At 41.7% G+C, this 15560-nt stretch overlaps 1 long non-coding RNA gene across 2 annotated transcripts in view; it reads right to left on the reverse strand.

Moving 5' to 3' along the window:
- Positions 1–15560, reverse strand: part of LOC103378241 (uncharacterized) — a 73368-nt gene that overhangs the window by 45238 nt on the left and 12570 nt on the right. The gene's annotated exons all lie outside the window — the stretch shown is intronic.

The following is a 15560-nucleotide window of genomic DNA, read 5'->3' on the forward strand; positions in this document are numbered from 1 at the left end:
CTCAGGGAGTATTAGACAGTATGTACTGTATGTACTGCCATGTGTATCTGATAAAGGTCTGAGTAACTGTGAAGAGCTTTTCTGAATGTCCTCATCTCTCATGTGATGAACCTGGCGGCCCATATCAGCAGGATGGTTAGCACACCAGAGCTAACAGGCCACATCAGATGTAGGATAATGTGTAGGTGTCAGTCTGAGCTGAGCTGATGGAGGTCATACACATGTCTGCCCACCTGCACATCCATCAGCCACTGACTGCATCTCTAAAGGGCAGTTAAAGAGATGCTATTCCAGTACTGGCCTGAGGGGCACCTGGAGGCTCAGGTTTCACCCCAAACCTGCCAACTGCCCCAGGTGTGTAACAAATTAAAGTTTAGTCACACCTCAGTAATATTCTTCTTACACTTTGATGAGAATATTTTCTTCAAATCTGTATCTGTCGAAGCCTCAGTTCAATCAGAGGCTAATATTGTTACATTGTTGGTGAATAAACCAATGTTCATTCATCCACCTTCCCTTCTTTCTCTGACCTGCTCAGGAGGACGACTCCTTATTCTAACACATTTCTCACCACCACCTGTTCTGTCCTGTTGTACTGACTGCTTCAATCGCCTGATTGGCCAGACCAGTCAACCATGATCTGAGTCACTTCCTCATTCAGCTTTAAATCTTCATCTATTTCTGTTTAAACTTTACTGCTCGTCCTTGTCCTGTGACTTATATATTTATTTCTTTGCTGTCTACCAATCCAAAAAAAAACAAAAACAAAACAGGAACTTGACACAGGAACCCTGTGTCAGAATGTTCTGGAATTAGACATTCTACTGATCACTGACACTTTCAGCTATTTATAGGCAAACATTTCATAACCTGACGTAACTTTGAGATCCTATAGTTGTATGAAGTTACACAGAGTTCCAAAGAAACTCGTGGTTATATCCACAGTATCTTTTAGCTGTTTGATGAGGCCATAGTTATATTTAGTTAACCTGAAGTGATCAGTTGGCTGAGTCAACTGACAAAATGAAATAGAAATGATCAGACTACACAGAGTTCTGATGCAACTGGTGGTTATATCCACAGTATCTTTTAGTTGTTGGTTTTTGTTTTTTTTTTTTGAGGAGGAGGATAACAAGTATTCACTTCAGTGATCTCAGGTTATATTTTAGATAACTCAGAGTGAGATAGCAATTTTTTTAACCTTTTTTTGTTTTGTTTAAGAATTTTAAGAGCTGCACAGACACACACACACACACACACACACACACACGTCCACAGCTAACTCCACATCTTGGAAAAGTGTTGAGAGCCTCTTTAGGGGGGAACAGAGCACACACACACACACACACACACACACACACACACGCACACACACACATATTGTGTGTCTAGCTCTTGTGTGTCTGGATGTCAGGGTGGGGGTGTGTGCAGGTGGCTCGCTGCACTGTTCTGCCAAGAAAGAAGAATACCCCGGGGTGAGTTGGAATAAATGAAGGAGTGGAGGAGTGCAGCAGGGGGAGGAACAGAGCGTGGTGAGGATTTGATTTAGAAGCTGCTTATCATAATCGATTACAAGTTGTTTTTTCCTTGGTCTCAGCACCCTATGTTTTGGGTGGGGTCTACGTAGACCGGGCCAGGCCGGATGACTTCATTGCCATATGGTGTCTAACCTCTTCGTCACACTCATTTACAACAATATTCTCCATACCCATGCTCCAAACACTCCCTCTGTCAGGAGTGTAGCACAGAGTCATCTGATAAACCCAGCCCTGGTCCTCACTCAGACTCAGATCGGGTTTTCAGACGACCAGCTCTGATGAACAACTTCCTGAGAAGTGGAAAATGTATCAAAGTCACAACAACTTCACCATCTGCAGTTACATTAACTACAGCTGATGGAGGCCACTGTTAACACGCTCTGAATTTGACCCTTCAGCCCCACCACCTTCAGAACTTCCTCAATTATAGTACACTCTGGAGTCAAAGCTGCCGGTTTGTTCAAAACCATTAGAGTGTGACAGTGTTTTTAATTAGAACAGTAGGTGAGAAGATATTTACTGAAGATACGTTATGATAAAATCACTGATGCACTCCGTACATTACAGGTTAAAGGTCGTGTCACTGTGACACTGCACACCACCAAATGTGACCTCTGACCTCTTTTAACTCATCACCAAAGTGAGCAGTGTTAAGCAGTGTGTGGGGACGGTGCCATGCTCAACTTGGCAGCTGGTGGACTCCAACCTGAAACCTTCCAGACCCAAGTCCGCCTAGCCACCACTGCCCCACTGATTAAGATGACTGAAGTTTGTTGCATACATTTGTGTTGTTACCTCAACCTACACTCAGACCTAAACCTCTACAGCAGGACTAGGTTACTGTCATATTGTCACGGTGTGATTTCTAAACATCTGATTCCTGATTTAACAACTTGAATTAATAATAATCCATTCACCACCTGTTTAATTTCAGACCCTGTGGCCAATTATACGGTTCAACAATTACCCTACTTGGTAAATAGAGAAACGTGAACCTGAATATACAAACGAAGCCATGACCACACGTCTGATGCAGTTCTAGAGGAAGTGTTGGCGTGGCATGAGAGAACTTAATAAGTTTGCTTAGAGCAGAAAATGTTTTCACACTTGAGCAGCCGAGGCAGGCAGAGAGAAGGCTGCAGCCGCAGCAGCACTCGACTCCTACTGGTTACAGCACAAAATGTGGAATGCATTACGGAAGTGATAAGAGCTGAGGACAAAGTCACAAACAAACACATAAATTCGCCACAGATAGACATAGAGACGTTCGCAGAGACAGGCAGGCACCCTTCTGCCATTGCTCTCGTTTTTTTTTACTCTACATCAGCATTTCTCAACCAGCGTTCAATCAGTGCCACAGTTCTCCTCTCAGCACCTAGTTCTCTTTTTAAAGACACAGTCACACTGACACCTTGCTGCTGGGACCGACCCTGTCGCTGTTCTTTCACTTTAGGATATTGTCTGGAACACGTTTCCTGTTATTAAAGATGTAATATTTACTCAACACCTTTATTTCCAGAACCATCATCTGATTTATTATGACTGAATTAACATGTTTTTCACACTAATCTAAATGATTAAATTATGTATTTGGAAAAATGTAAATAAAATATGCAAAAGTGTGACTGATAAGTGTAGTTTCATAGGGTTGGTGGATTTCAGTCATTAACGTGCGTCTTGACGCTGGCTTTCAGAATGCATCTTTAAAACTGCCGTCCTCAACAATATTAATCAGTCTACGGTCTTTCACAGTCTATTTGACAGTCAGCGTGTGAGCGGTGTAGTTAGCTCTGATAATAATTTATTTACCCTTTAACATAGTACATTTATTTCTTCATAAAATATATAAAGTTTTAGGAAATACAAAAACAAAAATATCACAGTAGAAAGTCTGGAAAATAGCAAAAATGTGTCGAAAAATAGTGAAAAATTTTAATTTAATAAATCTGTCAAATAAAAACACACTTAAAAACAACCTGAAAATACGTTTAAATCTGTTTAAATCGGAAATGACAACAATGTGATGATGAGTTATACAAATGGTCCAAAGATTCATGATAACAGTAGAAGTCATTCAGATGAAGTAGACAGAAGTATCCCTGAAACTGTGAAAAGTACACTGAAGGTAGTAAATCAGTGTGTGTCTGACGACTACTTCACAGTGAGTGAAGGAGGCACCTGTTTGATGAAACACTCCTAAAGCCAGTGTGTCACAGCAGCTCTCCTCAGACTGATGAACATGACCAGAACACGGCTCCGTGTCGTTTGTTGGATCGCTGAAAAGAACATGCGTGCAACTCATGGCTGCTGTTCAAAAAGGTAACTTTTTCAACCGCCCGGTGTCGGAGCGTCTGTCAGCCGTTACACTGAGCAGCGGCCCTTTAAAGTCAGCCTGAATACCTGTCTTTATAAGGCAGTATTTGCTGCTGCGCACACACACTGGTGACACATTGATCTGCAGACCGGGCCGTTCTGGTGCTACAAAGTAATGTATGTGGACAGATGGAGGATGAGGAGGACGAGGAGTGTGGCTTGACTCCGCCACTGTCTGTGGAGGGTTAGTACAGTCAGGAGAAGAGACGGGGACAAGGAAGAGTAAAGAGGAGACCAATCCCAGGATGTCAACACGGAGTCCACGTTTTTACTACTTTGACTGAGACACAGATGCAGGGGAGATGATGATGAAGGTTGATTGATGACAATAATGTTAACAACTGATTGGAAGACGTCAATCAAAAAGAGTATAGAAAACAATTTGAGGACAAATGAAAGTCAGGAGCACACTCCTGACTTTGAATGAATGAAACTATATGAAATGAATTATTTTAATTTCCTGCACGTCCTACAATGTTTCAGCCTTTAAACCAAGTTGTATAATAAACCTTATTCCAAGTCAATGATTTAAAAAAAAAAAAATCTCCTCCTTAAAACCTGAATATTTAATCAAATACCAAGCTCTCCAGACTGGTTTTGTAAAGAGAGCAGGTAAAAGTGCTGTGTTTTAACCTCTAATCAAGAAATCCACACTAGATTCTCAATCCTCGTCATGTTATAGAAAAGACCAAGGCAAACTATGGCCCGTGGCCCACATACAGCCCACTGGACTTTCTAATCTGATCCACCAAACACTAGTACTAGAGTAGAAAAAAATCTAGAAAAAGCTGTTGCAAATCAGTCTCATGATTAGTTACACAGCAGCTACTTCTATCACTGAACAGAAATGGAACATGGAAAAGTTAATAATCTACTGAAGAAAATTAAAAACTAACCTCTTTACTGGACCTATTTCAGCATTAGATATTATTGATCATAATTCACTGATAGAAGTCGTTTCCTTTCCTCCAGCATGCTGCAGGAGGCGATAGTGTCCCTGCTTACATGTTGTTCAAAGTTGAGTTTGAGCCTTTGGGCTCAGGTACGGGATCGGACGGACTATAAATGTTTTTTCGGTATTCAATCCTGGAATTCTGACCAACATCGGACCATAACTGATCCTGAGTATGGGATCAAGTCATCCCAAGTACTGAGACATGATTTTTGGGGAAGTGAAAATAACAACTTTTAGCAAAATACTTGATATTTTGTCACGTGTTGAAGAGCCTTGTGGCCAAGTTTGAAAATAAAGAAAATAGTATCTTCTCTTTGAAAAAGACGTTTATTCTAAAAATTAAAAACAATGATCAAACACCAACTTACACCGCCGTTACTCATACAGCTGCGTTAGCTTCAGAACCCTAGCTAGGTCTTCTAGCCTCAGGTTCAACAGAAGTTAACGTTGTCTGTGAAGGAACCCAGCAGAGCCCAGAGCTGACCCAGTGTGAGGGGCATTTGGCCCCAGCATTTGACCTCAGTGAGGACAGGAACACCACCAGGACTGGGCCGAGACTGCGTCTGTTCATGGAGTAAGACAGTGTGAGAGCTTTTCAAAGTCAGGGTGACAAAGCAGAGCGAGGTAACTGGTCAACGGAAGGGTTTATTTTATTAGCATTTAATAAATATTCACAGATTTCCAGAGGAAATATCTCAAATCACATGCAGAATAGTTTAAGACTGATGTCAACTGCTGCAACATATGAAATCTATTAGCTGAGGAGCCACAGCAGACACAGGGCGAGAGAGAGAGAGAGAGAGAGAGAGTGGGCTACAGAGCAAGGCATGAACAGCGAATGACTGAGACAGAGAATAGGGGGAAAAAAATCTCACAGCCTTTCCAAATTCTTCGAGAGGTAAAAAAGTCAGCCAAGACGCAAAATCAGAAAAAGGAAGAGAGAAAAAAAAAAGAAGGCGAAACACACACACAGGCACATGCATACATACACACACACTCACAAAAAGACACACTGAACCCACTTAAGCACTGATTTCAACATCCTGTTGTGTTCAGGGCCAGCTGTAAAACTAGTGCCCAGACAACTCTGCCAGCCCCAGGGAGAGAGATGGGAAATGGACGAGCACACACACACCACGCACACACACACCACGCACACACACACACACCACGCACACACACACAAATACACAGGCGAGCGCACACAGGAAGCAGTTCCAGAGGGCTGGCAGGTGAACAAACCTGCCAAGAACGCTGTACACTAACATGATTTCTCTCTAAGCTAACACACACACACACCCACACACACAAACACACATGTATATTTATACTATTTCTGTAGTTTCTCCTTTGATATCGATCAGAACATCATTTACATAGAGACCATGGTTAGCTAAAACTAGAGCCATGTAATGACTCCCATCTAGTTTTTTTGTTTGTTGTTTGTTTTGCTTAGAACTAAATAAAGATTAACTACAGTAGTTAGTAAATTTAAACAAATATGTGCGACCCATCACCAAGCATATTCTGTACTTTGGTAACTGTCCTGTATTTGACTATGCTAATGATGATGCTAATGTTGTCTGGTTTAGTCCATGTATTCAATAATGTTACCAACATTAATTTTTACAGAAATACACATTTTCATCCATAAACAAATACTTTGTATATATTTGTGTGAGCTGTTTCTCGCAGAGTTTGAGCTACTTTTCTAGAAATGTTATGATAACTTCTTAACTCTTCATGATAACGTTTTTTTTTTTATCCTTTATAATCAAGCTAAGTCTTATCACATATTTATATGTAGGAAGAGTTCTGTTTCTGTTTCCTCTTCAGCTTCAGTGTCCATGATCTAGAAAGAATGCCTATCCTGTCCATGACCTTCCATAAGAGCCAAAACCTGTGATTATATCTGTTAGTTAAAAGATTATCAGTGGCAGAGAGATAGTAAAAAAAACCACAGGGCCATCTCATGGTTTGGTAACACACACACACACACACACACGTGCTCCCACATGCACGCACACTTACAGGCAGTCACACATATGCAGTGAGCAGCGATTGTCTTCTTTGGAAAGAGGAACTAGAACTGTTTCACTGGTGCCAGTATGTCTGTGGCAGTGTGGCAGCGATGGTGTTCCACCACCACCCTCCTCACCCTCGCTCCAACCCAAACCACAAGCCAATACCCACAAACCGAGGCGGCCTGGATGAATATACCCACACACACACACACACAAGTGTGCACAAGCACGCACACACACTGGAGCAACCACACATACCAAGCAAAGAGGTAGAGTTCTGGAAAATGAGAATGAGTGAGGTTTCTGCTTTTTCTTTCTCTTTTTTTTTTAAACATGTAGGACTGAAAGGGCACGCAGAGTTCAGCGGGGACAAGAAAGGAGGCGAGTAGGCGGAGACACGGAGACACTGCTGCAGAGATGATGAGCAACAGCCCTCAGACCGAATGCAAACGCCTTGTCTGGGAAACAGAGGTGATGACTGGGCTGTGTGTGAGTGAGTGAGTGTGTGTGTGTGTGTGTGTGTGTGTGTGAGTGCCTTAAAAGTAGCACTGCTTCATTAGAACTAGAAACTGATGTGGTCGGAGTTCATTTCAGCACACTGGCCTCAGGGCTCAGGGTCTCTGACCTCCGCAGCATCAGAAACTGGAACCTGTGGCAGAGCGTTTGTTTCTAGAACGTGGTCCAGTCAAGAGCGATGATGGGTTATAGACTCGATGTTCGTACGGTTCAATAGACTGAAGTTTTTATTTTCTAGTTCCTCCGATCGTCACTTTGAGTCAGATAATTAAGACACATTTCAATAGAAACAAAGAAGAATTTTCCAAAAACACGTTTTTCAAAGTAGCTGATTAAAAAAAAATGTTTCCGACTCAAGAGCGTGTTCTACTAATGATATGGCTGAAAATTCCAGAACCTAATCTCAAAGTCTTTTTGCCGCTTTCAGATTGCATTATTAATAATAATAAAAAAACCCAACTGGCCCCCTCCTCCTCAAAGGCCCAGTGGAGCAGAACATGATGAGAAGCTGTTGTTGCAGCCCAAACAAGGTCCTTATATGGAGCTCCAGAGCTGTTTTCTCTCCCTTCTGAGCCTGTCATGGTTCCTTCCAACAAGTGCTACAAGGTCGTATGAGACAAGGACCATCTTTCCAAGTTAACATATTTACATATTTGCTGCAGCGATGTGGGGATAGCAAGTCCAGCAGAGCGCTGGCAGGCGAGGCAGTGGTTAGGGCAGGGCAGCGGAGTGTGGACATCTGGGTCCTCGCTGAGATTCTTATCTCGCTCCATCTCTCACTTGTGAAAACATGATAAATCTGACAGCCTATTGCGGCCCGTGGGCCATTGTCAGATTTTTATCGCGAGTGGAAACATAACGTAATATACGAATGAGGTCTGTTTCACACAATTTGGCCCTTCTCTTGATATTATTTAAAAAGAGAATAAAGATTTGAAAAACATGTTTTAATCTATAAGAGATAAAAAAGAACACCATTTAGACTTTACCAAATACAAAATGAAAAATGTTTCCTTATTTATACTTCAAATGTACTTCATACCTACATCATCCTAAAGTGCAGTTCCTACGTCTGATGGTTCTCACGACTGCTGTGACTGTAAAGATTCAGAAAAGAGATTTCAGTTTCTTTCTTGAAAAGCTACGAAAGAAGAGACTGAAATCTCTTTTCTGAAATCTTACCGTCCCGGCAGTCGTGTCAGTAAGGTTTCTGCATTTAATAATGTTTCCTGATCATCGGAGAAACTTAATCAGAAACTTTGGACAAATGTTACTGAAGTTTATACTCATTTTTAAAAAAATACTTTAGTCAATGATCAGATATATTTCCACAGCATTAAATGAATGAAATCAGACGTGTTTGACTCAAAGTCAGTACACCTGTAGCTACTTTAAAAATATTTTTAATGATCTCAGTCGGCTTAAATTTGAACCGGTCTAAAGTTTGTAGAGCGAGGTACACGGGGAATAGAAACATGTAGTGGAGTACGAGAAGCTGCTGCACTGGACCAAATAACCTGTCAAAGGTTGGAGGGAAGAGACGGGGGTGCAGTGGAGAGTGCACCAGGGAGGAGTTAAAATGACACAGGTGGAGACGGTTAGGGCAGCAGGGGGCACCAGATAAATGTTAGAGTTACTTGGACTGCGGCCCACTCAGGTTTATAAGATCACGTCCTCATGGGGGAGATGCATTTTACTGCATTCAAAGAAAAAAATACACAAAGTCTCGATATTGGTATTGGTATCGAAAAGGATTGCAAAAAAAATCTCCGGTATGTACTGAAAAAAAACCTCTGGTATCACCCATCACTAGATCTGAGCGCCTGACGGAGGAACAAAAGTGAGACGCAAGGCCAAAAAGAACAGACCTGTGAGCAACACTACACTGATTCAACAGAAAACATACAAACACACATTTGTGAAATTTAAAATACTCAACATATTTACTTGTATAAAAATGTATTTTCAAATACTGGATAAAAACACACAAAGTGATTAGTTCATTTTTTTCTGTATTTTGTCAATACTTAAATTATCTTCTCAATTTTCTCACCAACACATTTGGAGACAACCAGACAACACAAGCCGTCTCTTCCCACTCCCTGGACTTGTCCTGTTCCCACCCTTGGTCCTCTGACCCTGTATCTCTTATGAGGAATACTGTGTTTCTCCTGGCAGAACTCTGAGAGCTGTCCCTGCGTGCCTGAAAAAACGGCCGCTCGCTCTCGCTCTCTCTCTCTCTCTCTCTCTCTCTCTCCCCCTCGTCCCTGCAGCCAACGCGCACATTTCTCACATTTTCTTCTTTGAACGCTTCACTCCAGCCCCAGTCTCACATCCTCCAGACAGGCTGCTACTGCAGGACAGGGCGAGGACGAGACTGTCCCGCTCACCTCCATCATCTACGTCCAGATCATACTCATTGTTTAACACTCCCCTGTGATAGTGTGCCGTTCAGTCCCACACAGCCTGCTGCATACATGTATACACCACTGATATTTAATGAGCAGAGTTGCTAAAATGCTCGTCGTTTGGCTAATGTGGACAAATTCCAAGAGACAGTAGTTGTCAGACAATCGTCAGTTTTATGTGTTGCAGATGACTAAGTGTAATGGCTGTCCAGCTGCAGGGTGTGGAAGATATGATTTAGGTCAAACAAAGAGCGCTCAAGTCCAACAAAAAGTCATGAGAGCAGAGTGGTGGAGCAGGGTGTCAGAAGGTGTCAGAGAGTGGGCCAGTGACCACAAGACACCACAAGACGTTAATGAGGTGAAGGCTACGGAAACTGTGTACTACATATACAACAGGGGTATGTTTTATGTGTTTCTAAAAGCCTTTCTTTTTTTTTCCTTTTGATGAACCTAAAGATTGGGCTGTCTTAAGTGGACACTCACTGCCCTGATGAACGACAATGAGCTCAGATTATCTTTGAAAATCATGGTGTTTAGGACTGATTTTATGGCTTTGGGTTTACGCCTGAGAAGAAAAAGGAAAATGAATCAAAGCAACGCCCTCAAACTATAAGGTGATGAGCTTTTTGATAAAACCGCAAAAAGCTGGAAGAATAGAAAAATACAAAGCATAAAGGGATAGAACTGGTCTATAGATAACTTAAAGCCTGACTTTGAGCTCACTAAGCTAGAAGTAAAAAGTATAAAGTCACATGAAACTAATCAAATTATAACCAAAAAAAAGGAAAGAAAATTAGATTAAACATGGTCAACTGCACTCGAACACATCCAGTGATTGATTCATGCACATCTATATGATCCCACCTACTAGAGGATGGGTGTCCAACCTCTGTCCCTTACCCTCATACGTCCACACAAGGACAATTTGAGGCTCTTTGGCAGCAGATCGCTGATTATTTTATTTCTCTTTAAATTTCTGTCCAAACTCAGTTATTTCCTGTGTGAGGCTGGGGTCTGGGCATTGCTACATTAATGAAGGTTCTCAGAAAACAGGGCTGGAGTTAGTAGGAGGAGAAGGAGGAGAAGAAAAAGCATGTCAGTCTCTTGGGTGCCCTTTTTGCCATCCCATTTCCTATGCATCTGGTCTGTGTTTGCGCTGAGAGGGAGAGGGGGAGAGAAAAAAACGAAGAGGGACGGCCGTCTGGGGCCGATTAATAACCAGTGATTTATAGGAACTTTTATAGAATAATACAATAAAAATGTGTGCACGTACATGGGTGTACTCTGTGCGTGCATGTGTGTGTGTGTGTGGACCAAGTGTGCACACTAACACACACATGCACTTACACAATGCTTTTGTCTAATTTTGGGGGAATCAAAAACAAATTATAGAGGGGAGAGACAGAGACACAGACCGTGCTTGGCAATAAATTGGCCACAGATGGAGGTGCAGGAAATGGAAATAAGTGAAAAGGAGGAGACACTGGAGATAGGAAGGAGTAGAAGAAAGTCATAGAGCAAGGAGGGCAGGACCGGGTGAGAAAAGAGTGAAGATGAGGGGGAGAAAAAAAGGAGAAGAAAAAGGGACGGAGGGCTGAGGGTGAGCAAGAGGACAATGATGATGTGGAGAAAAAGGAGGACGAGGAGGAGACGAGGGGAGTTCCCATGCCTAGCACAAAGCAGAGGGGCTTATGAAAGGTGATTTTCTGAGCGTCTGTGTGTGTGTGTGTGTGTGTGTGTGTGTGTGTGTGTGTGCGGGCAATGAGATGAGCAGACCACTCTCTGGCAACGAGATTTCTTTGCAAAAATGCAATCCTTCCTTTTTTTTTTTCTTTTTTCTTAACAAATCCCTGTTTCTCCTCTTCACGTTTCACTGAACCCCCTCATGCACAAACAAACACACATGGAGCTGTGTAATTGCTGGCGAGTGAACTAATACATGCTCCTGTCACCTGCATGTGGTTGTTGTACAATAGGTTACAAAAGTCTACCTAAGCTTGGTCATAAAAGCTAAGAAAGATTAACTATAAATATGCTACAAATCTACTTTAAAAAAAAAAAAAAAACTTGATTCAACCTTTGTCTACATTTTTCTGAGTTTCTTTCTTTTAGTTTCTGTGGCCGGTTGCCTCATACAGCCACATAAGATGTCCTACTTTTTGGCTCCAGCGATCGGCTTCAGCAGCAGATTACAAAGACAGATTGGAGCTAAATCAGGTGCAACACAGACGACACAGACGACACAGACGACACAGACTCAGCTCTCACTTGGTATATTCTACCAGGTCAGGCGACACAGACGACACAGACGACACAGACACAGCTCTCAGTAGTGGATTGGTATATTCTACCAGGTCAGTTTGTTACTTCTTAGGTACAGACCAGCATTTTGTGTTTGGTTTCTCTTTCTACGATTGAAAATCTTTGTCTGGAGTCTACGGCCTCTCTGTTCACTCCAGCAACATTTTGACTTTGTTTTCCTCCCAGCTGTGTGGCACTTTAGTCTAAAAAAAAGATTCTTCCTGCTTCGGTAGAAAACATAATTCAAGCCTTATTCCCGACTTTCTCACTGCCCTCCCACTCTTTCCTTCTTCTTCCCTTTCATTCCATTAACCATCCCTTCACGCTGCCACCCACAAACAACATCCTGATTCCTCTCTGCCCCCTCACTGCCCCCCCGGTCTCTTCTGATTGCCCCCAAAGTGAAGGAGTGGGGGAGAGAGGTAAGAGGGTTGGTGATTATTGGCAGGGCAGTGGAAAATTGAGAGGACCTCTGCTGGAAACTCCATCAGTTGCTCAATCTTTCTCAGCTGTGCTTTCCAGGGAAATCTAAGAGAAGGTGGTCATGCACTCGGAGCCTCTGGCCCAGCAATAGTTTATGTTTCTGTCCAATTTCCATATCTCAACATCTTCATCCCAAACACTCAATAATGTAGTGGACGGCAGAAACTACAATATAGGGACGTAGCATTGTAGCTAGTAGATGTATTTAAAGCTTTTTTACTAAATCACAGAAAAGAATGGAAAGATTCCTTTGTGTTTCACCATGTGTAAAGTTTTACAAAAATCCCCAAGAGCTAAGTAAACATATAACTGTTACATTTTATATGTATGATCCAGGTAGAAACACATTTGAGTAGAATATAAAATACACCTCATAATTATTTTACATTTACAGAGTATCTATTAGTCTCATAAGCTATCGATACTATTTAATAAATGTAAAAAGTCACTGCCACATCTTTATAGGATTTACGGTCATTTAAAATTGAACATGACCACTGACCAGGAGAGAGCAGTGACTCCATGTGATCAAGTCCAATAGAAATCTTTGACCATTAATGGAAGCAAGTAAACTATTTAGGTTACATTGTAAAAAAAACATTTATGACTAGTATGTTAAATAAAGTAAAGTAAAGTTAATAAAAGTATCAATATCAGTATCAGTACTGAACTGCCAAAAACATAATTGGTGAAAATATCAAATCAAAAAGTCTGGTATCACAGAAATGGGGAGTGGCAGGAGTGTACTCAGTGTGGTGCAGATGGCACTGGGGTCTGTCTCAGAATGACAGATCAGTTCAGTTATGATTACACACACAGGCTTCGAGCTACTACTATTAGTAAAAATGATGCCTACGTGTTTGATCTCCTCTCACCTCCTACAGTAACACAACGACTCAGACTCCAGACCAACAAATGCTTTCTCTTTATCTCCTACCTCTGGCTGCTGAGCTAAACTCCCTGTTAACTAAATGAAGTCTTTTACTAATGACTCCAGACCAACAAATGCTTTCTCTTTAGCTCCTACCTCTGGCTGCTGAGTTAAACTCCCTGTTAACTAAATATACAAATGAAGTCTTTTACTAATGTAAGACTGTACATTTCATTATGGAGCCTTAGTAAAAGCCCAGATTTAAACCTCCAAAGACCTAGAATAGTGTTGTTTTAGCATCAACTGTAGTCTGCCTACTTCTCTTGGTGTCATTTGTAACACGATGGCTGCAGCATGGACCCTTTCTCTTTTGTAACAGCAGGATGTCAGTAGAAACGCTCGCCTGCCTATGTCTAATGTGACTCGTAAATGTCAAAGTTTTTTAGATGAAAAAAAAAACTGCTGTAGGTGAGGAACCTTAAAAAAAAGAGAGACTTTCACATTCACATCCTCTGATAGCAGACATGGCTGTCTGTGTGAATCTGGACCTTCGTGCCTTCCCATGTACGAGGAGGGGAAAAAGAGGCACCTATACGTGCACAAACTGGGTTGAATACGTGCCGACCTACCCGTATTTGTGTGTGTGTAAGTAAATGTGCGTGCATGTGTCCCTTTGACCTCACAGTGACGGCAGCAGTGTCACCACACTGGAGTCAAAATGGTCAAACCAAAGAGAAAAAAAATAAAAAATTAGAGAAGTGTCAGGCGTCAGAGAGCTGCAGCAAAGTCTGTGCAACCGTGGGTATTAAACAACATCACACACACACACACACACACACACACCAGGCTGCTGCTGACACATAACCCACACCCACAGGTTTCACTTCTCTGTAGTGTGGCAGCAGCTCTTGAAACACCAGTGAAGGTTCACGAGTGAGGGTTCATGTACAGGTCAGCACACCGAGATCGACCAAAGTTAGTTGAAATAAGAAGATAATAAATACGTGTGAAAAGGCGTAAGTGGTTCATAAGAAAGTGTTTTATCTTTTTTTATATTTCACAGCGATCTTTCTACGATTTGTTGAAAGTTTTTGTCTCTACTATTGACAAACTAAAAAAGACAAACTGAAAGAACCCTTTTCTTCTTTACTGTAGTTCAGGGGTGGGGGGGATTTGTGGGGGGGCAGTTTTATATCAAAACACTAATGTCCATCAAGGCAGAATGTGTTTTGTGGAATCAGGCAATAGTACAATTGACCTGTCTTGACCTCTGTGACCTTGTAGTGTTGATCTTTAGCATTTATATATTGGTCAGTATATAGTGTCCTGTTCCTTATACCACCAAAAGGACCCTGACTCTAAAGACAGGTGTTAGGACCTGAGAGAGGAGTCCGTTATACCGTTGGAAGTCCTGGATGAGAACAGTGAGAGCTCGGTAAGAGCAGCACTCACTGATGGAGTTAGTTGAGTTAGTGTAAGGTCATTGCTACATCAGGTCTAGACATGAGGCTCCACAGGACACGAGGTGTACAGATCATACTGTAATACAGGTACGTGGAAGCACAACTGAGAACTGCAAACCGTATGATGATGTGAACTCATCAGATTAGCTTCACATTCTGTTCCTCAAATGTATTTTAACGCTGTTGCTTCTGAACCCTAACATTTCTATACTCTGGTTTTGGATCAGCTTGTGTTATTTCCATCATATGGACAGGGATTTTTAGAGGGATGGACCAGGACCTCATCATTTTGTAGATTTTTTTAAATACCTATGTTTTTGTCAGCTAACTTATTTCTTTACATTATATTTATTAAACCGTACTGATAATAACTACATACATTCAATTAGTACGTCACATAATCACTGAAAAAAGTACTGCAAAATAAAACCTGTATTGGACAAACAGCGTCACTGTCAAATATGGGGGTGAAACGACCAGTGAAATATCCATTGTTTTAACAAACCGATATGAGTATTTTAATTTGTGTACAGGTTGATACTGTGTAGGGATACAGTTCTTTAAAACGATAAGTTCATCATCTTTTCTTGCACAGAATACCTCTGAATACCTCAGCACTGCTCACACT

The sequence above is a fragment of the Cynoglossus semilaevis genome, chromosome 4 (genome assembly GCF_000523025.1).
Source record: "Cynoglossus semilaevis isolate Cse_v1.0 chromosome 4, Cse_v1.0, whole genome shotgun sequence".
NCBI classification, from domain to species: domain Eukaryota; kingdom Metazoa; phylum Chordata; class Actinopteri; order Pleuronectiformes; family Cynoglossidae; genus Cynoglossus; species Cynoglossus semilaevis.